Source organism: Tenrec ecaudatus, chromosome 1 (assembly GCF_050624435.1).
Source record: "Tenrec ecaudatus isolate mTenEca1 chromosome 1, mTenEca1.hap1, whole genome shotgun sequence".
NCBI classification, from domain to species: Eukaryota; Metazoa; Chordata; class Mammalia; order Afrosoricida; family Tenrecidae; genus Tenrec; species Tenrec ecaudatus.
Window position 1 is genome coordinate 288,315,668 of NC_134530.1, and position 23,196 is coordinate 288,338,863.

Genomic DNA, 23,196 nt, shown 5'->3' on the forward strand with positions numbered 1-23,196 from the left:
GGATTTAGATTTGAGGTTTCATTTACGTTTGGACAATTGGAAGTACATCTGCTCTCCCTGGCTGTCCTTCACGATCACAATGTTTCTGAGAGTCATGGTTTAGGGGAAATCTTGCTAGTTGCAGGTTTCAAAGCACAACGGCGCCTCCTGCAGTGTGGTTTTCCGTCAAACTTATGCTCGCTCTTTGAGAATCCTGGGTCTCTGGGAAAACCGTGAGTCCCGCGACTTTCTCAATTCCAGTGTGCCCCACGCAGCAGTGTGCTTTGTGTCTGAGAATTCCGGAAAATCAGGAACCCGGCCAGGAAGTTCAGCCTGCATTCTGTTTTCACACGCATGTGGCTCCTTAGAGGTTCTCATGCCTCTGTACACTGACGCTTCCAGCAACGTCATTTCTCGCAGGTCAATAGCGCCTGTTTGATTTTCACAGGTCTGGGGAAAGGGGCGAAGCGCCTGGGATCCCGTGCTTTACCACTGTGCGGCCTCATGAAGATGCTTGTAAGTACAGCGGCAAGAACCTCGGTGTCAATTCTCTCAGATTGTCATTGCGATGGGAAGATCCTAATTCGCTAGAAAACGTTTTTCCATGGAAGACATTTCACCACAAAGCTCTCTTTTGTGTGGAGAAAACTCTGTGAATGATGCTGCCAGCAGGTGCGTGTCTCCCAGTTCCTTTTACGTCGATGGAAGAGACGCGTGAGTGTAAGGATAACGGTGAATGGTGGCCCTTCATAACCCAGGAAGATCAGAAACCCGAGTCAACTTCAGGAACGTAGATGTGGGACTCCGGAGAAAACTTCACTCAGGTACTTACATGAACTTTCCTTACAATGGTGAGGCCTGAAACGCCTTGTGCCTGAGGGCACCCGTGCTCCAGGCCTAGATAATTCTGTGGAGCGTGCCTCCCTCAGCTGCTTCCTTTTCTCTCACCAACAACATTGCTCCGTGAAATTCTGCGGATGATGAAAACTATTTGTCACGGGTAGGTATTTTCTCATTATTGGCCTTCCCTTGGAAGTACTAATACTTTCCTACACGGGTGCTGCCTCCCTGAGCTTTCATTTGTCTGGGCTCCATCGATGCAGATTCCTGTGCTGAATACGCCATGGACTGGCTCAGGTGTGTGCTTGTCAGCACGCCGGGCGTATGCTGCAATTTCGTTTTCCCAACTTCTACCGGGCTTGATCCAGGGCCCTTATTCCAATGAAAACGTTTTACGTCAAATTCCAGAGGAGCACCATTGTGCCTCTGGGAGCAACACCCGGGTCTGCGGAACAGAGCCTCCAGAGGTTTCATTATTCTGACTTCACATTCAACACGGAATTTCATGGATCTAAGGAAACCGTGAATTGTGGCCGTACGAGAGTCTCACATTCTCATTGTCTAATGGCTGCTTACGTTTCCCAGTCTGATCCGGCTGCTGCTTCGTTTCTGGGCAATTACCATTCAATACTGGACGTTCAGCCTTCTTTGGAATTCTGTGTTTGCGGCATGTCCCCGTGGCTCTCTAAGACTACCTAGTGGAGGTTGATGTGTCTCCGGACAATCCTCTTAATGTCAGGCGTCTGCAACGGAGACCCCACAGAGGTTGATGAGCACGGGGGAAATAAACTTCTGTTTCTTTATAACGCCCACTCGTGGCCCTTTTAGCATCTGATGGCAAAGAGCTCGTGCCGCATGATATTCAGTTCACGCATGCCGCCTGCAGTTTCTTTCTTGCAGAAAAAACTTTTCCCATGTAATTCTTGAAACTGCTGCCAAACTGTGGCACAGAAGATTTAGTTTTAGGGTTAACTTTAGACGGGCACATAGCTGTAGGCATTGGAACACGTTTAGGGGTAGGGTTAGCGTTCAGGAGAGAGTTACGGCTGGGGTTAGGATTCACGTTATGTTAAGGTTGCAATGTAGGGTGAGTGTGAGGTTGAAGGTAACGGTAGGGTTTAGTGCTTAAGGTGAACGAACCTGTTTTCTCATTTAGTCTTATGATAAACTTGACTGTTTAGGTATGGGTAGGGTTAATATTTGTGTGAGGGTTTGAAAGTGTGCGAGGTTACGAGTTAGCATTAGGCTTACGGTTTGTGAGGGATAGAGTTGTTAGGTTTTGGAGAAGGGTGACGGTGAGGAGCAAGGTTAGTTGTAGGGTGAGCTGCATGTGAACATCAGATTTGGAGATAGGATAAGGGGTGGGCTTAGGTTAGACATACGGTTAAGGATAGGGCTTGGTTTAGGGTGAGCCTTAGCTTAGGGTTCGGAGTATACAGAATTAGACCTCGGCTTAGGGGTAGGCCTCTGCTTAGGTTTAGTTAGACCTAGGGTTAGGCTTAGGATTCGGGTGGATTTTAGGATAGGATTTAGATTTGAGGTTTCATTTACGTTTGGACAATTGGAAGTACATCTGCTCTCCCTGGCTGTCCTTCACGATCACAATGTTTCTGAGAGTCATGGTTTAGGGGAAATCTTGCTAGTTGCAGGTTTCAAAGCACAACGGCGCCTCCTGCAGTGTGGTTTTCCGTCAAACTTATGCTCGCTCTTTGAGAATCCTGGGTCTCTGGGAAAACCGTGAGTCCCGCGACTTTCTCAATTCCAGTGTGCCCCACGCAGCAGTGTGCTTTGTGTCTGAGAATTCCGGAAAATCAGGAACCCGGCAATGAAGTTCAGCCTGCATTCTGTTTTCACACGCATGTGGCTCCTTAGAGGTTCTCATGCCTCTGTACACTGACGCTTCCAGCAACGTCATTTCTCGCAGGTCAATAGCGCCTGTTTGATTTTCACAGGTCTGGGGAAAGGGGCGAAGCGCCTGGGATCCCGTGCTTTACCACTGTGCGGCCTCATGAAGATGCTTGTAAGTACAGCGGCAAGAACCTCGGTGTCAATTCTCTCAGATTGTCATTGCGATGGGAAGATCCTAATTCGCTAGAAAACGTTTTTCCATGGAAGACATTTCACCACAAAGCTCTCTTTTGTGTGGAGAAAACTCTGTGAATGATGCTGCCAGCAGGTGCGTGTCTCCCAGTTCCTTTTACGTCGATGGAAGAGACGCGTGAGTGTAAGGATAACGGTGAATGGTGGCCCTTCATAACCCAGGAAGATCAGAAACCCGAGTCAACTTCAGGAACGTAGATGTGGGACTCCGGAGAAAACTTCACTCAGGTACTTACATGAACTTTCCTTACAATGTCGAGGCCTGAAACGCCTAGTGCCTGAGGGCACCCGTGCTCCAGGCCTAGATAATTCTGTGGAGCGTGCCTCCCTCAGCTGCTTCCTTTTCTCTCACCAACAACATTGCTCCGTGAAATTCTGCGTATGATGAAAACTATTTGTCACGGGTAGGTATTTTCTCATTATTGGCCTTCCCTTCGAAGTACAAATTCTTTCCTACAGGGGTGCTGCCTCCCTGAGCTTTCATTTGTCTGGGCTCCATCGATGCAGATTCCTGTGCTGAATACGCCATGGACTGGCTCAGGTGTGTGCTTGTCAGCACGCCGGGCGTATGCAGCAATTTCGTTTTCCCAACTTCTACCGGGCTTGATCCAGGGCCCTTATTCCAATGAAAACGTTTTACGTCAAATTCCAGAGGAGCACCATTGTGCCTCTGGGACCTACACCCGGGTCTGCGGAACAGAGCCTCTAGAGGTTTCACAATTCTGACTTCACATTCAACACGGAATTTCATGTATCTAAGGAAACCGTGAATTGTGGCCGTACGAGAGTCTCACATTCTCATTGTCTAATGGCTGCTTACGTTTCCCAGTCTGATCCGGCTGCTGCTTCGTTTCTGGGCAATTACCATTCAATACTGGACGTTCAGCCTTCTTTGGAATTCTGTGTTTGCGGCATGTCCCCGTGGCTCTCTAAGACCACCTAGTGGAGGTTGATGTGTCTCCGGACAATCCTCTTAATGTCAGGCGTCTGCAACGGAGACCCCACAGAGGTTGATGAGCACGGGGGACATAAACTTCTGTTTCTTTATAACGCCCACTCGTGGCCCTTTTAGCATCTGATGGCAAAGAGCTCGTGCCGCATGATATTCAGTTCACGCATGCCGCCTGCAGTTTCTTTCTTGCAGAAAAAACTTTTCCCGTGTAATTCTTGAAACTGCTGCCAAACTGTGGCACAGAAGATTTAGTTTTAGGGTTAACTTTAGACGGGCACATAGCTGTAGGCATTGGGAAACGTTTAGGGATAGGGTTAGCGTTCAGGAGAGAGTTACGGCTGGGGTTAGGATTCACGTTATGTTAAGGTTGCAATGTAGGGTGAGTGTGAGGTTGAAGGTAACGGTAGGGTTTAGTGCTTAAGGGTGAACGAACCTGTTTTCTCATTTAGTCTTATGATAAACTAGACTGTTTAGGTTGGGTAGGGTTAATATTTGTGTGAGGGTTTGAAAGTGTGCGAGGTTACGAGTTAACATTAGGCTGACGGTTTGTGAGGGATAGAGTTGTTAGGTTTTGGAGAAGGGTGACGGTGAGGAGCAAGGTTAGTTGTAGGGTGAGCTGCATGTGAACATCAGATTTGGAGATAGGATAAGGGGTGGGCTTAGGTTAGACATACGGTTAAGGATAGGGCTTGGTTTAGGGTGAGCCTTAGCTTAGGGTTCGGAGTATACAGAATTAGACCTCGGCTTAGGGGTAGGCCTCTGCTTAGGTTTAGTTAGACCTAGGGTTAGGCTTAGGATTCGGGTGGATTTTAGGATAGGATTTAGATTTGAGGTTTCATTTACGTTTGGACAATTGGAAGTACATCTGCTCTCCCTGGCTGTCCTTCACGATCACAATGTTTCTGAGAGTCATGGTTTAGGGGAAATCTTGCTAGTTGCAGGTTTCAAAGCACAACGGCGCCTCCTGCAGTGTGGTTTTCCGTCAAACTTATGCTCGCTCTTTGAGAATCCTGGGTCTCTGGGAAAACCATGAGTCCCGCGACTTTCTCAATTCCAGTGTGCCCCACGCAGCAGTGTGCTTTTTGTCTGAGAATTCCGGAAAATCAGGAACCCGGCCATGAAGTTCAGCCTGCATTCTGTTTTCACACGCATGTGGCTCCTTAGAGGTTCTCATGCCTCTGTACACTGACGCTTCCAGCAACGTCATTTCTCGCAGGTCAATAGCCCCTGTTTGATTTTCACAGGTCTGGAGAAAGGGGCGAAGCGCCTGGGATCCCGTGCTTTACCACTGTGCGGCCTCATGAAGATGCTTGTAAGTACAGCGGCAAGAACCTCGGTGTCAATTCTCTCAGATTGTCATTGCGATGGGAAGATCCTAATTCGCTAGAAAACGTTTTTCCATGGAAGACATTTCAGCACAAAGCTCTTTTTTGTGTGGAGAAAACTCTGCTGAATGATGCTGCCAGCCGGTGCGTGTCTCCCAGTTCCTTTTACGTCGATGGAAGAGACGCGTGAGTGTAAGGATAACGGTGAATGGTGGCCCTTCATAACCCAGGAAGATTAGAAACCCGAGTCAACTGCAGGAACGTAGATGTGGGACTCCGGAGAAAACTTCACTCAGGTACTTACATGAACTTTCCTTACAATGGTGAGGCCTGAAACGCCTTGTGCCTGAGGGCACCCGTGCTCCAGGCCTAGATAATTCTGTGGAGCGTGCCTCCCTCAGCTGCTTCCTTTTCTCTCACCAACAACATTGCTCCGTGAAATTCTGCGGATGATGAAAACTATTTGTCACGGGTAGGTATTTTCTCATTATTGGCCTTCCCTTGGAAGTACTAATACTTTCCTACACGGGTGCTGCCTCCCTGAGCTTTCATTTGTCTGGGCTCCATCGATGCAGATTCCTGTGCTGAATACGCCATGGACTGGCTCAGGTGTGTGCTTGTCAGCACGCCGGGCGTATGCTGCAATTTCGTTTTCCCAACTTCTACCGGGCTTGATCCAGGGCCCTTATTCCAATGAAAACGTTTTACGTCAAATTCCAGAGGAGCACCATTGTGCCTCTGGGAGCAACACCCGGGTCTGCGGAACAGAGCCTCCAGAGGTTTCATTATTCTGACTTCACATTCAACACGGAATTTCATGGATCTAAGGAAACCGTGAATTGTGGCCGTACGAGAGTCTCACATTCTCATTGTCTAATGGCTGCTTACGTTTCCCAGTCTGATCCGGCTGCTGCTTCGTTTCTGGGCAATTACCATTCAATACTGGACGTTCAGCCTTCTTTGGAATTCTGTGTTTGCGGCATGTCCCCGTGGCTCTCTAAGACTACCTAGTGGAGGTTGATGTGTCTCCGGACAATCGTCTTAATGTCAGGCGTCTGCAACGGAGACCCCACAGAGGTTGATGAGCACGGGGGAAATAAACTTCTGTTTCTTTATAACGCCCACTCGTGGCCCTTTTAGCATCTGATGGCAAAGAGCTCGTGCCGCATGATATTCAGTTCACGCATGCCGCCTGCAGTTTCTTTCTTGCAGAAAAAACTTTTCCCGTGTAATTCTTGAAACTGCTGCCAAACTGTGGCACAGAAGATTTAGTTTTAGGGTTAACTTTAGACGGGCACATAGCTGTAGGCATTGGAACACGTTTAGGGGTAGGGTTAGCGTTCAGGAGAGAGTTACGGCTGGGGTTAGGATTCACGTTATGTTAAGGTTGCAATGTAGGGTGAGTGTGAGGTTGAAGGTAACGGTAGGGTTTAGTGCTTAAGGTGAACGAACCTGTTTTCTCATTTAGTCTTATGATAAACTTGACTGTTTAGGTATGGGTAGGGTTAATATTTGTGTGAGGGTTTGAAAGTGTGCGAGGTTACGAGTTAGCATTAGGCTGACGGTTTGTGAGGGATAGAGTTGTTAGGTTTTGGAGAAGGGTGACGGTGAGGAGCAAGGATAGTTGTAGGGTGAGCTGCATGTGAACATCAGATTTGGAGATAGGATAAGGGGTGGGCTTAGGTTAGACATACGGTTAAGGATAGGGCTTGGTTTAGGGTGAGCCTTAGCTTAGGGTTCGGAGTATACAGAATTAGACCTCGGCTTAGGGGTAGGCCTCTGCTTAGGTTTAGTTAGACCTAGGGTTAGGCTTAGGATTCGGGTGGATTTTAGGATAGGATTTAGATTTGAGGTTTCATTTACGTTTGGACAATTGGAAGTACATCTGCTCTCCCTGGCTGTCCTTCACGATCACAATGTTTCTGAGAGTCATGGTTTAGGGGAAATCTTGCTAGTTGCAGGTTTCAAAGCACAACGGCGCCTCCTGCAGTGTGGTTTTCCGTCAAACTTATGCTCGCTCTTTGAGAATCCTGGGTCTCTGGGAAAACCGTGAGTCCCGCGACTTTCTCAATTCCAGTGTGCCCCACGCAGCAGTGTGCTTTTTGTCTGAGAATTCCGGAAAATCAGGAACCCGGCCATGAAGTTCAGCCTGCATTCTGTTTTCACACGCATGTGGCTCCTTAGAGGTTCTCATGCCTCTGTACACTGACGCTTCCAGCAACGTCATTTCTCGCAGGTCAATAGCGCCTGTTTGATTTTCACAGGTCTGGGGAAAGGGGCGAAGCGCCTGGGATCCCGTGCTTTACCACTGTGCGGCCTCATGAAGATGCTTGTAAGTACAGTGGCAAGAACCTCGGTGTCAATTCTCTCAGATTGTCATTGCGATGGGAAGATCCTAATTCGCTAGAAAACGTTTTTCCATGGAAGACATTTCAGCACAAAGCTCTCTTTTGTGTGGAGAAAACTCTGTGAATGATGCTGCCAGCAGGTGCGTGTCTCCCAGTTCCTTTTACGTCGATGGAAGAGACGCGTGAGTGTAAGGATAACGGTGAATGGTGGCCCTTCATAACCCAGGAAGATCAGAAACCCGAGTCAACTTCAGGAACGTAGATGTGGGACTCCGGAGAAAACTTCACTCAGGTACTTACATGAACTTTCCTTACAATGTCGAGGCCTGAAACGCCTAGTGCCTGAGGGCACCCGTGCTCCAGGCCTAGATAATTCTGTGGAGCGTGCCTCCCTCAGCTGATTCCTTTTCTCTCACCAACAACATTGCTCCGTGAAATTCTGCGTATGATGAAAACTATTTGTCACGGGTAGGTATTTTCTCATTATTGGCCTTCCCTTCGAAGTACAAATTCTTTCCTACAGGGGTGCTGCCTCCCTGAGCTTTCATTTGTCTGGGCTCCATCGATGCAGATTCCTGTGCTGAATACGCCATGGACTGGCTCAGGTGTGTGCTTGTCAGCACGCCGGGCGTATGCAGCAATTTCGTTTTCCCAACTTCTACCGGGCTTGATCCAGGGCCCTTATTCCAATGAAAACGTTTTACGTCAAATTCCAGAGGAGCACCATTGTGCCTCTGGGACCTACACCCGGGTCTGCGGAACAGAGCCTCCAGAGGTTTCACAATTCTGACTTCACATTCAACACGGAATTTCATGTATCTAAGGAAACCGTGAATTGTGGCCGTACGAGAGTCTCACATTCTCATTGTCTAATGGCTGCTTACGTTTCCCAGTCTGATCCGGCTGCTGCTTCGTTTCTGGGCAATTACCATTCAATACTGGACGTTCAGCCTTCTTTGGAATTCTGTGTTTGCGGCATGTCCCCGTGGCTCTCTAAGACCACCTAGTGGAGGTTGATGTGTCTCCGGACAATCCTCTTAATGTCAGGCGTCTGCAACGGAGACCCCACAGAGGTTGATGAGCACGGGGGAAATAAACTTCTGTTTCTTTATAACGCCCACTCGTGGCCCTTTTAGCATCTGATGGCAAAGAGCTCGTGCCGCATGATATTCAGTTCACGCATGCCGCCTGCAGTTTCTTTCTTGCAGAAAAAACTTTTCCCGTGTAATTCTTGAAACTGCTGCCAAACTGTGGCACAGAAGATTTAGTTTTAGGGTTAACTTTAGACGGGCACATAGCTGTAGGCATTGGGACACGTTTAGGGATAGGGTTAGCGTTCAGGAGAGAGTTACGGCTGGGGTTAGGATTCACGTTATGTTAAGGTTGCAATGTAGGGTGAGTGTGAGGTTGAAGGTAACGGTAGGGTTTAGTGCTTAAGGGTGAACGAACCTGTTTTCTCATTTAGTCTTATGATAAACTAGACTGTTTAGGTTGGGTAGGGTTAATATTTGTGTGAGGGTTTGAAAGTGTGCGAGGTTACGAGTTAACATTAGGCTGACCGTTTGTGAGGGATAGAGTTGTTAGGTTTTGGAGAAGGGTGACGGTGAGGAGCAAGGTTAGTTGTAGGGTGAGCTGCATGTGAACATCAGATTTGGAGATAGGATAAGGGGTGGGCTTAGGTTAGACATACGGTTAAGGATAGGGCTTGGTTTAGGGTGAGCCTTAGCTTAGGGTTCGGAGTATACAGAATTAGACCTCGGCTTAGGGGTAGGCCTCTGCTTAGGTTTAGTTAGACCTAGGGTTAGGCTTAGGATTCGGGTGGATTTTAGGATAGGATTTAGATTTGAGGTTTCATTTACGTTTGGACAATTGGAAGTACATCTGCTCTCCCTGGCTGTCCTTCACGATCACAATGTTTCTGAGAGTCATGGTTTAGGGGAAATCTTGCTAGTTGCAGGTTTCAAAGCACAACGGCGCCTCCTGCAGTGTGGTTTTCCGTCAAACTTATGCTCGCTCTTTGAGAATCCTGGGTCTCTGGGAAAACCGTGAGTCCCGCGACTTTCTCAATTCCAGTGTGCCCCACGCAGCAGTGTGCTTTGTGTCTGAGAATTCCGGAAAATCAGGAACCCGGCAATGAAGTTCAGCCTGCATTCTGTTTTCACACGCATGTGGCTCCTTAGAGGTTCTCATGCCTCTGTACACTGACGCTTCCAGCAACGTCATTTCTCGCAGGTCAATAGCGCCTGTTTGATTTTCACAGGTCTGGGGAAAGGGGCGAAGCGCCTGGGATCCCGTGCTTTACCACTGTGCGGCCTCATGAAGATGCTTGTAAGTACAGCGGCAAGAACCTCGGTGTCAATTCTCTCAGATTGTCATTGCGATGGGAAGATCCTAATTCGCTAGAAAACGTTTTTCCATGGAAGACATTTCAGCACAAAGCTCTCTTTTGTGTGGAGAAAACTCTGTGAATGATGCTGCCAGCAGGTGCGTGTCTCCCAGTTCCTTTTACGTCGATGGAAGAGACGCGTGAGTGTAAGGATAACGGTGAATGGTGGCCCTTCATAACCCAGGAAGATCAGAAACCCGAGTCAACTTCAGGAACGTAGATGTGGGACTCCGGAGAAAACTTCACTCAGGTACTTAAATGAACTTTCCTTACAATGTCGAGGCCTGAAACGCCTAGTGCCTGAGGGCACCCGTGCTCCAGGCCTAGATAATTCTGTGGAGCGTGCCTCCCTCAGCTGCTTCCTTTTCTCTCACCAACAACATTGCTCCGTGAAATTCTGCGTATGATGAAAACTATTTGTCACGGGTAGGTATTTTCTCATTATTGGCCTTCCCTTCGAAGTACAAATTCTTTCCTACAGGGGTGCTGCCTCCCTGAGCTTTCATTTGTCTGGGCTCCATCGATGCAGATTCCTGTGCTGAATACGCCATGGACTGGCTCAGGTGTGTGCTTGTCAGCACGCCGGGCGTATGCAGCAATTTCGTTTTCCCAACTTCTACCGGGCTTGATCCAGGGCCCTTATTCCAATGAAAACGTTTTACGTCAAATTCCAGAGGAGCACCATTGTGCCTCTGGGACCTACACCCGGGTCTGCGGAACAGAGCCTCCAGAGGTTTCACAATTCTGACTTCACATTCAAAACGGAATTTCATGTATCTAAGGAAACCGTGAATTGTGGCCGTACGAGAGTCTCACATTCTCATTGTCTAATGGCTGCTTACGTTTCCCAGTCTGATCCGGCTGCTGCTTCGTTTCTGGGCAATTACCATTCAATACTGGACGTTCAGCCTTCTTTGGAATTCTGTGTTTGCGGCATGTCCCCGTGGCTCTCTAAGACCACCTAGTGGAGGTTGATGTGTCTCCGGACAATCGTCTTAATGTCAGGCGTCTGCAACGGAGACCCGACAGAGGTTGATGAGCACGGGGGAAATAAACTTCTGTTTCTTTATAACGCCCACTCGTGGCCCTTTTAGCATCTGATGGCAAAGAGCTCGTGCCGCATGATATTCAGTTCACGCATGCCGCCTGCAGTTTCTTTCTTGCAGAAAAAACTTTTCCCGTGTAATTCTTGAAACTGCTGCCAAACTGTGGCACAGAAGATTTAGTTTTAGGGTTAACTTTAGACGGGCACATAGCTGTAGGCATTGGGACACGTTTAGGGATAGGGTTAGCGTTCAGGAGAGAGTTACGGCTGGGGTTAGGATTCACGTTATGTTAAGGTTGCAATGTAGGGTGAGTGTGAGGTTGAAGGTAACGGTAGGGTTTAGTGCTTAAGGGTGAACGAACCTGTTTTCTCATTTAGTCTTATGATAAACTTGACTGTTTAGGTTGGGTAGGGTTAATATTTGTGTGAGGGTTTGAAAGTGTGCGAGGTTACGAGTTAACATTAGGCTGACGGTTTGTGAGGGATAGAGTTGTTAGGTTTTGGAGAAGGGTGACGGTGAGGAGCAAGGTTAGTTGTAGGGTGAGCTGCATGTGAACATCAGATTTGGAGATGGGATAAGGGGTGGGCTTAGGTTAGACATACGGGTAAGGATAGGGCTTGGTTTAGGGTGAGCCTTAGTTTAGGGTTCAGAGTATACAGAGTTAGACCTCGGCTTAGGGGTAGACCTCTGCTTAGGTTTAGTTAGACCTAGGGTTAGGTGTAGGCTTAGGATTCGGGTGGATTTTAGGATAGGATTTAGATTTGAGGTTTCATTTACGTTTGGACAATTGGAAGTACATCTGCTCTCCCTGGCTGTCCTTCACGATCACAATGTTTCTGAGAGTCATGGTTTAGGGGAAATCTTGCTAGTTGCAGGTTTCAAAGCACAACGGCGCCTCCTGCAGTGTGGTTTTCCGTCAAACTTATGCTCGCTCTTTGAGAATCCTGTGTCTCTGGGAAAACCGTGAGTCCCGCGACTTTCTCAATTCCAGTGTGCCCCACGCAGCAGTGTGCTTTTTGTCTGAGAATTCCGGAAAATCAGGAACCCGGCCATGAAGTTCAGCCTGCATTCTGTTTTCACACGCATGTGGCTCCTTAGAGGTTCTCATGCCTCTGTACACTGACGCTTCCAGCAACGTCATTTCTCGCAGGTCAATAGCGCCTGTTTGATTTTCACAGGTCTGGAGAAAGGGGCGAAGCGCCTGGGATCCCGTGCTTTACCACTGTGCGGCCTCATGAAGATGCTTGTAAGTACAGCGGCAAGAACCTCGGTGTCAATTCTCTCAGATTGTCATTGCGATGGGAAGATCCTAATTCGCTAGAAAACGTTTTTCCATGGAAGACATTTCAGCACAAAGCTCTCTTTTGTGTGGAGAAAAATCTGCTGAATGATGCTGCCAGCCGGTGCGTGTCTCCCAGTTCCTTTTACGTCGATGGAAGAGACGCGTGAGTGTAAGGATAACGGTGAATGGTGGCCCTTCATAACCCAGGAAGATCAGAAACCCGAGTCAACTTCAGGAACGTAGATGTGGGACTCCGGAGAAAACTTCACTCAGGTACTTAAATGAACTTTCCTTACAATGTCGAGGCCTGAAACGCCTTGTGCCTGAGGGCACCCGTGCTCCAGGCCTAGATAATTCTGTGGAGCGTGCCTCCCTCAGCTGCTTCCTTTTCTCTCACCAACAACATTGCTCCGTGAAATTCTGCGGATGATGAAAACTATTTGTCACGGGTAGGTATTTTCTCATTATTGGCCTTCCCTTGGAAGTACTAATACTTTCCTACACGGGTGCTGCCTCCCTGAGCTTTCATTTGTCTGGGCTCCATCGATGCAGATTCCTGTGCTGAATACGCCATGGACTGGCTCAGGTGTGTGCTTGTCAGCACGCCGGGCGTATGCAGCAATTTCGTTTTCCCAACTTCTACCGGGCTTGATCCAGGGCCCTTATTCCAATGAAAACGTTTTACGTCAAATTCCAGAGGAGCACCATTGTGCCTCTGGGAGCTACACCCGGATCTGCGGAACAGAGCCTCCAGAGGTTTCATTATTCTGACTTCACATTCAACACGGAATTTCATGGATCTAAGGAAACCGTGAATTGTGGCCGTACGAGAGTCTCACATTCTCATTGTCTAATGGCAGCTTACGTTTCCCAGTCTGATCCGGCTGCTGCTTCGTTTCTGGACAATTACCATTCAATACTGGACGTTCAGCCTTCTTTGGAATTCTGTGTTTGCGGCATGTCCCCGTGGCTCACTAAGACTACCTAGTGGAGGTTGATGTGTCTCCGGACAATCGTCTTAATGTCAGGCGTCTGCAACGGAGACCCCACAGAGGTTGATGAGCACGGGGGAAATAAAATTCTGTTTCTTTATAACGCCCACTCGTGGCCCTTTTAGCATCTGATGGCAAAGAGCTCGTGCCGCATGATATTCAGTTCACGCATGCCGCCTGCAGTTTCTTTCTTGCAGAAAAAACTTTTCCCGTGTAATTCTTGAAACTGCTGCCAAACTGTGGCACAGAAGATTTAGTTTTAGAGTTAACTTTAGACGGGCACATAGCTGTAGGCATTGGAACACGTTTAGGGGTAGGGTTAGCGTTCAGGAGAGAGTTACGGCTGGGGTTAGGATTCACGTTATGTTAAGGTTGCAATGTAGGGTGAGTGTGAGGTTGAAGGTAACGGTAGGGTTTAGTGCTTAAGGTGAACGAACCTGTTTTCTCATTTAGTCTTATGATAAACTTGACTGTTTAGGTATGGGTAGGGTTAATATTTGTGTGAGGGTTTGAAAGTGTGCGAGGTTACGAGTTAGCATTAGGCTTACGGTTTGTGAGGGATAGAGTTGTTAGGTTTTGGAGAAGGGTGACGGTGAGGAGCAAGGTTAGTTGTAGGGTGAGCTGCATGTGAACATCAGATTTGGAGATAGGATAAGGGGTGGGCTTAGGTTAGACATACGGTTAAGGATAGGGCTTGGTTTATGGTGAGCCTTAGCTTAGGGTTCGGAGTATACAGAATTAGACCTCGGCTTAGGGGTAGGCCTCTGCTTAGGTTTAGTTAGACCTAGGGTTAGGCTTAGGATTCGGGTGGATTTTAGGATAGGATTTAGATTTGAGGTTTCATTTACGTTTGGACAATTGGAAGTACATCTGCTCTCCCTGGCTGTCCTTCACGATCACAATGTTTCTGAGAGTCATGGTTTAGGGGAAATCTTGCTAGTTGCAGGTTTCAAAGCACAACGGCGCCTCCTGCAGTGTGGTTTTCCGTCAAACTTATGCTCGCTCTTTGAGAATCCTGGGTCTCTGGGAAAACCGTGAGTCCCGCGACTTTCTCAATTCCAGTGTGCCCCACGCAGCAGTGTGCTTTGTGTCTGAGAATTCCGGAAAATCAGGAACCCGGCAATGAAGTTCAGCCTGCATTCTGTTTTCACATGCATGTGGCTCCTTAGAGGTTCTCATGCCTCTGTACACTGACGCTTCCAGCAACGTCATTTCTCGCAGATCAATAGCGCCTGTTTGATTTTCACAGGTCTGGGGAAAGGGGCGAAGCGCCTGGGATCCTGTGCTTTACCACTGTGCGGCCTCATGAAGATGCTTGTAAGTACAGCGGCAAGAACCTTGGTGTCAATTCTCTCAGATTGTCATTGCGATGGGAAGATCCTAATTCGCTAGAAAACGTTTTTCCATGGAAGACATTTCAGCACAAAGCTCTCTTTTGTGTGGAGAAAACTCTGCTGAATGATGCTGCCAGCCGGTGCGTGTCTCCTAGTTCCTTTTACGTCGATGGAAGAGACGCGTGAGTGTAAGGATAACGGTGAATGGTGGCCCTTCATAACCCAGGAAAATCAGAAACCCGAGTCAACTTCAGGAACGTAGATGTGGGACTCCGGAGAAAACTTCACTCAGGTACTTAAATGAACTTTCCTTACAATGTCGAGGCCTGAAATGCCTTGTGCCTGAGGGCACCCGTGCTCCAGGCCTAGATAATTCTGTGGAGCGTGCCTCCCTCAGCTGCTTCCTTTTCTCTCAGCAACAACATTGCTCCGTGAAATTCTGCGGATGATGAAAACTATTTGTCACGGGTAGGTATTTTCTCATTATTGGCCTTCCCTTGGAAGTACTAATACTTTTCTACACGGGTGCTGCCTCCCTGAGCTTTCATTTGTCTGGGCTCCATCGATGCAGATTCCTGTGCAGAATACGCCATGGACTGGCACAGGTGTGTGCTTGTCAGCACGCCGGGCGTATGCTGCAATTTCTTTTTCCCAACTTCTACCGGCCTTGATCCAGGTTCCTTATTCCAATTAAAACGTTTTACGTCAAATTCCAGAGGAGCACCATTGTGCCTCTGGGAGCTACACCCGGGTCTGCGGAACAGAGCCTCCAGAGGTTTCATTATTCTGACTTCACATTCAACACGGAATTTCATGGATCTAAGGAAACCGTGAATTGTGGCCGTACGAGAGTCTCACATTCTCATTGTCTAATCGCAGCTTAAGTTTCCCAGTCTGATCTGGGTGCTGCTTCGTTTCTGGGCAATTACCATTCAATACTGGACGTTCAGCCTTCTTTGGAATTCTGTGTTTGCGGCATGTCCCCGTGGCTCACTAAGACCACCTAGTGGAGGTTGATGTGTCTCCGGACAATCGTCTTAATGTCAGGCGTCTGCAACGGAGACCCGACAGAGGTTGATGAGCACGGGGGAAATAAACTTCTGTTTCTTTATAACGCCCACTCGTGGCCCTTTTAGCATCTGATGGCAAAGAGCTCGTGCCGCATGATATTCAGTTCACGCATGCCACCTGCAGTTTCTTTCTTGCAGAAAAAAATTTTCCCTTGTAATTCTTGAAACTGCTGCCAAACTGCGGCACAGAAGATTTAGTTTTAGGGTTAACTTTAGACGGGCACATAGCTGTAGGCATTGGGACACGTTTAGGGATAGGGTTAGCGTTCAGGAGAGAGTTACGGCTGGGGTTAGGATTCACGTTATGTTAAGGTTGCAATGTAGGGTGAGTGTGAGGTTGAAGGTAACGGTAGGGTTTAGTGCTTAAGGGTGAACGAACCTGTTTTCTCATTTAGTCTTATGATAAACTTGACTGTTTAGGTTGGGTAGGGTTAATATTTGTGTGAGGGTTTGAAAGTGTGCGAGGTTACGAGTTAGCATTAGGCTGACGGTTTGTGAGGGATAGAGTTGTTAGGTTTTGGAGAAGGGTGACGGTGAGGAGCAAGGTTAGTTGTAGGTGAGCTGCATGTGAACATCAGATTTGGAGATAGGATAAGGGGTGGGCTTAGGTTAGACATACGGTTAAGGTTAGGGCTTGGTTTAGGGTGAGCCTTAGTTTAGGGTTCGGAGTATACAGAGTTAGACCTCGGCTTAGGGGTAGACCTCTGCTTAGGTTTAGTTAGACCTAGGGTTAGGTGTAGGCTTAGGATTCGGGTTGATTTTAGGATAGGATTTAGATTTGAGGTTTCATTTACGTTTGGACAATTGGAAGTACATCTGCTCTCCCTGGCTGTCCTTCACGATCACAATGTTTCTGAGAGTCATGGTTTAGGGGACATCTTGCTAGTTGCAGTTTTCAAAGCACAACGGCGCCTCCTGCAGTGTGGTTTTCCGTCAAACTTATGCTCGCTCTTTGAGAATCCTGGGTCTCTGGGAAAACCGTGAGTCCCGCGACTTTCTCAATTCCAGTGTGCCCCACGCAGCAGTGTGCTTTGTGTCTGAGAATTCCGGAAAATCAGGAACCCGGCAATGAAGTTCAGCCTGCATTCTGTTTTCACACGCATGTGGCTCCTTAGAGGTTCTCATGCCTCTGTACACTGACGCTTCCAGCAAAGTCATTTCTCGCAGGTCAATAGCGCCTGTTTGATTTTCACAGGTCTGGGGAAAGGGGCGAAGCGCCTGGGATCCCGTGCTTTACCACTGTGCGGCCTCATGAAGATGCTTGTAAGTACAGCGGAAAGAACCTCGGTGTCAATTCTCTCAGATTGTCATTGCGATGGGAAGATCCTAATTCGCTAGAAAACGTTTTTTCATGGAAGACATTTCACCACAAAGCTCTCTTTTGTGTGGAGAAAACTCTGTGAATGATGCTGCCAGCAGGTGCGTGTCTCCCAGTTCCTTTTACGTCGATGGAAGAGACGCGTGAGTGTAAGGATAACGGTGAATGGTGGCCCTTCATAACCCAGGAAGATCAGAAACCCGAGTCAACTTCAGGAACGTAGATGTGGGACTCCGGAGAAAACTTCACTCAGGTACTTACATGAACTTTCCTTACAATGTCGAGGCCTGAAACGCCTAGTGCCTGAGGGCACCCGTGCTCCAGGCCTAGATAATTCTGTGGAGCGTGCCTCCCTCAGCTGCTTCCTTTTCTCTCACCAACAACATTGCTCCGTGAAATTCTGCGGATGATGAAAACTATTTGTCACGGGTAGGTATTTTCTCATTATTGGCCTTCCCTTCGAAGTACAAATTCTTTCCTACAGGGGTGCTGCCTCCCTGAGCTTTCATTTGTCTGGGCTCCATCGATGCAGATTCCTGTGCTGAATACGCCATGGACTGGCTCAGGTGTGTGCTTGTCAGCACGCCGGGCGTATGCAGCAATTTCGTTTTCCCAACTTCTACCGGGCTTGATCCAGGGCCCTTATTCCAATGAAAACGTTTTACGTCAAATTCCAGAGGAGCACCATTGTGCCTCTGGGACCTACACCCGGGTCTGCGGAACAGAGCCTCCAGAGGTTTCACAATTCTGACTTCACATTCAAAACGGAATTTCATGTATCTAAGGAAACCGTGAATTGTGGCCGTACGAGAGTCTCACATTCTCATTGTCTAATGGCTGCTTACGTTTCCCAGTCTGATCCGGCTGCTGCTTCGTTTCTGGGCAATTACCATTCAATACTGGACGTTCAGCCTTCTTTGGAATTCTGTGTTTGCGGCATGTCCCCGTGGCTCTCTAAGACCACCTAGTGGAGGTTGATGTGTCTCCGGACAATCGTCTTAATGTCAGGCGTCTGCAACGGAGACCCGACAGAGGTTGATGAGCACGGGGGAAATAAACTTCTGTTTCTTTATAACGCCCACTCGTGGCCCTTTTAGCATCTGATGGCAAAGAGCTCGTGCCGCATGATATTCAGTTCACGCATGCCGCCTGCAGTTTCTTTCTTGCAGAAAAAACTTTTCCCGTGTAATTCTTGAAACTGCTGCCAAACTGTGGCACAGAAGATTTAGTTTTAGGGTTAACTTTAGACGGGCACATAGCTGTAGGCATTGGGACACGTTTAGGGATAGGGTTAGCGTTCAGGAGAGAGTTACGGCTGGGGTTAGGATTCACGTTATGTTAAGGTTGCAATGTAGGGTGAGTGTGAGGTTGAAGGTAACGGTAGGGTTTAGTGCTTAAGGGTGAACGAACCTGTTTTCTCATTTAGTCTTATGATAAACTTGACTGTTTAGGTTGGGTAGGGTTAATATTTGTGTGAGGGTTTGAAAGTGTGCGAGGTTACGAGTTAACATTAGGCTGACGGTTTGTGAGGGATAGAGTTGTTAGGTTTTGGAGAAGGGTGACGGTGAGGAGCAAGGTTAGTTGTAGGGTGAGCTGCATGTGAACATCAGATTTGGAGATGGGATAAGGGGTGGGCTTAGGTTAGACATACGGGTAAGGATAGGGCTTGGTTTAGGGTGAGCCTTAGTTTAGGGTTCAGAGTATACAGAGTTAGACCTCGGCTTAGGGGTAGACCTCTGCTTAGGTTTAGTTAGACCTAGGGTTAGGTGTAGGCTTAGGATTCGGGTGGATTTTAGGATAGGATTTAGATTTGAGGTTTCATTTACGTTTGGACAATTGGAAGTACATCTGCTCTCCCTGGCTGTCCTTCACGATCACAATGTTTCTGAGAGTCATGGTTTAGGGGAAATCTTGCTAGTTGCAGGTTTCAAAGCACAACGGCGCCTCCTGCAGTGTGGTTTTCCGTCAAACTTATGCTCGCTCTTTGAGAATCCTGTGTCTCTGGGAAAACCGTGAGTCCCGCGACTTTCTCAATTCCAGTGTGCCCCACGCAGCAGTGTGCTTTTTGTCTGAGAATTCCGGAAAATCAGGAACCCGGCCATGAAGTTCAGCCTGCATTCTGTTTTCACACGCATGTGGCTCCTTAGAGGTTCTCATGCCTCTGTACACTGACGCTTCCAGCAACGTCATTTCTCGCAGGTCAATAGCGCCTGTTTGATTTTCACAGGTCTGGAGAAAGGGGCGAAGCGCCTGGGATCCCGTGCTTTACCACTGTGCGGCCTCATGAAGATGCTTGTAAGTACAGCGGCAAGAACCTCGGTGTCAATTCTCTCAGATTGTCATTGCGATGGGAAGATCCTAATTCGCTAGAAAACGTTTTTCCATGGAAGACATTTCAGCACAAAGCTCTCTTTTGTGTGGAGAAAAATCTGCTGAATGATGCTGCCAGCCGGTGCGTGTCTCCCAGTTCCTTTTACGTCGATGGAAGAGACGCGTGAGTGTAAGGATAACGGTGAATGGTGGCCCTTCATAACCCAGGAAGATCAGAAACCCGAGTCAACTTCAGGAACGTAGATGTGGGACTCCGGAGAAAACTTCACTCAGGTACTTAAATGAACTTTCCTTACAATGTCGAGGCCTGAAACGCCTTGTGCCTGAGGGCACCCGTGCTCCAGGCCTAGATAATTCTGTGGAGCGTGCCTCCCTCAGCTGCTTCCTTTTCTCTCACCAACAACATTGCTCCGTGAAATTCTGCGGATGATGAAAACTATTTGTCACGGGTAGGTATTTTCTCATTATTGGCCTTCCCTTGGAAGTACTAATACTTTCCTACACGGGTGCTGCCTCCCTGAGCTTTCATTTGTCTGGGCTCCATCGATGCAGATTCCTGTGCTGAATACGCCATGGACTGGCTCAGGTGTGTGCTTGTCAGCACGCCGGGCGTATGCAGCAATTTCGTTTTCCCAACTTCTACCGGGCTTGATCCAGGGCCCTTATTCCAATGAAAACGTTTTACGTCAAATTCCAGAGGAGCACCATTGTGCCTCTGGGAGCTACACCCGGATCTGCGGAACAGAGCCTCCAGAGGTTTCATTATTCTGACTTCACATTCAACACGGAATTTCATGGATCTAAGGAAACCGTGAATTGTGGCCGTACGAGAGTCTCACATTCTCATTGTCTAATGGCAGCTTACGTTTCCCAGTCTGATCCGGCTGCTGCTTCGTTTCTGGACAATTACCATTCAATACTGGACGTTCAGCCTTCTTTGGAATTCTGTGTTTGCGGCATGTCCCCGTGGCTCACTAAGACTACCTAGTGGAGGTTGATGTGTCTCCGGACAATCGTCTTAATGTCAGGCGTCTGCAACGGAGACCCCACAGAGGTTGATGAGCACGGGGGAAATAAAATTCTGTTTCTTTATAACGCCCACTCGTGGCCCTTTTAGCATCTGATGGCAAAGAGCTCGTGCCGCATGATATTCAGTTCACGCATGCCGCCTGCAGTTTCTTTCTTGCAGAAAAAACTTTTCCCGTGTAATTCTTGAAACTGCTGCCAAACTGTGGCACAGAAGATTTAGTTTTAGAGTTAACTTTAGACGGGCACATAGCTGTAGGCATTGGAACACGTTTAGGGGTAGGGTTAGCGTTCAGGAGAGAGTTACGGCTGGGGTTAGGATTCACGTTATGTTAAGGTTGCAATGTAGGGTGAGTGTGAGGTTGAAGGTAACGGTAGGGTTTAGTGCTTAAGGTGAACGAACCTGTTTTCTCATTTAGTCTTATGATAAACTTGACTGTTTAGGTATGGGTAGGGTTAATATTTGTGTGAGGGTTTGAAAGTGTGCGAGGTTACGAGTTAGCATTAGGCTTACGGTTTGTGAGGGATAGAGTTGTTAGGTTTTGGAGAAGGGTGACGGTGAGGAGCAAGGTTAGTTGTAGGGTGAGCTGCATGTGAACATCAGATTTGGAGATAGGATAAGGGGTGGGCTTAGGTTAGACATACGGTTAAGGATAGGGCTTGGTTTATGGTGAGCCTTAGCTTAGGGTTCGGAGTATACAGAATTAGACCTCGGCTTAGGGGTAGGCCTCTGCTTAGGTTTAGTTAGACCTAGGGTTAGGCTTAGGATTCGGGTGGATTTTAGGATAGGATTTAGATTTGAGGTTTCATTTACGTTTGGACAATTGGAAGTACATCTGCTCTCCCTGGCTGTCCTTCACGATCACAATGTTTCTGAGAGTCATGGTTTAGGGGAAATCTTGCTAGTTGCAGGTTTCAAAGCACAACGGCGCCTCCTGCAGTGTGGTTTTCCGTCAAACTTATGCTCGCTCTTTGAGAATCCTGGGTCTCTGGGAAAACCGTGAGTCCCGCGACTTTCTCAATTCCAGTGTGCCCCACGCAGCAGTGTGCTTTGTGTCTGAGAATTCCGGAAAATCAGGAACCCGGCAATGAAGTTCAGCCTGCATTCTGTTTTCACATGCATGTGGCTCCTTAGAGGTTCTCATGCCTCTGTACACTGACGCTTCCAGCAACGTCATTTCTCGCAGATCAATAGCGCCTGTTTGATTTTCACAGGTCTGGGGAAAGGGGCGAAGCGCCTGGGATCCTGTGCTTTACCACTGTGCGGCCTCATGAAGATGCTTGTAAGTACAGCGGCAAGAACCTTGGTGTCAATTCTCTCAGATTGTCATTGCGATGGGAAGATCCTAATTCGCTAGAAAACGTTTTTCCATGGAAGACATTTCAGCACAAAGCTCTCTTTTGTGTGGAGAAAACTCTGCTGAATGATGCTGCCAGCCGGTGCGTGTCTCCTAGTTCCTTTTACGTCGATGGAAGAGACGCGTGAGTGTAAGGATAACGGTGAATGGTGGCCCTTCATAACCCAGGAAAATCAGAAACCCGAGTCAACTTCAGGAACGTAGATGTGGGACTCCGGAGAAAACTTCACTCAGGTACTTAAATGAACTTTCCTTACAATGTCGAGGCCTGAAATGCCTTGTGCCTGAGGGCACCCGTGCTCCAGGCCTAGATAATTCTGTGGAGCGTGCCTCCCTCAGCTGCTTCCTTTTCTCTCAGCAACAACATTGCTCCGTGAAATTCTGCGGATGATGAAAACTATTTGTCACGGGTAGGTATTTTCTCATTATTGGCCTTCCCTTGGAAGTACTAATACTTTTCTACACGGGTGCTGCCTCCCTGAGCTTTCATTTGTCTGGGCTCCATCGATGCAGATTCCTGTGCAGAATACGCCATGGACTGGCACAGGTGTGTGCTTGTCAGCACGCCGGGCGTATGCTGCAATTTCTTTTTCCCAACTTCTACCGGCCTTGATCCAGGTTCCTTATTCCAATTAAAACGTTTTACGTCAAATTCCAGAGGAGCACCATTGTGCCTCTGGGAGCTACACCCGGGTCTGCGGAACAGAGCCTCCAGAGGTTTCATTATTCTGACTTCACATTCAACACGGAATTTCATGGATCTAAGGAAACCGTGAATTGTGGCCGTACGAGAGTCTCACATTCTCATTGTCTAATCGCAGCTTAAGTTTCCCAGTCTGATCTGGGTGCTGCTTCGTTTCTGGGCAATTACCATTCAATACTGGACGTTCAGCCTTCTTTGGAATTCTGTGTTTGCGGCATGTCCCCGTGGCTCACTAAGACCACCTAGTGGAGGTTGATGTGTCTCCGGACAATCGTCTTAATGTCAGGCGTCTGCAACGGAGACCCGACAGAGGTTGATGAGCACGGGGGAAATAAACTTCTGTTTCTTTATAACGCCCACTCGTGGCCCTTTTAGCATCTGATGGCAAAGAGCTCGTGCCGCATGATATTCAGTTCACGCATGCCACCTGCAGTTTCTTTCTTGCAGAAAAAAATTTTCCCTTGTAATTCTTGAAACTGCTGCCAAACTGCGGCACAGAAGATTTAGTTTTAGGGTTAACTTTAGACGGGCACATAGCTGTAGGCATTGGGACACGTTTAGGGATAGGGTTAGCGTTCAGGAGAGAGTTACGGCTGGGGTTAGGATTCACGTTATGTTAAGGTTGCAATGTAGGGTGAGTGTGAGGTTGAAGGTAACGGTAGGGTTTAGTGCTTAAGGGTGAACGAACCTGTTTTCTCATTTAGTCTTATGATAAACTTGACTGTTTAGGTTGGGTAGGGTTAATATTTGTGTGAGGGTTTGAAAGTGTGCGAGGTTACGAGTTAGCATTAGGCTGACGGTTTGTG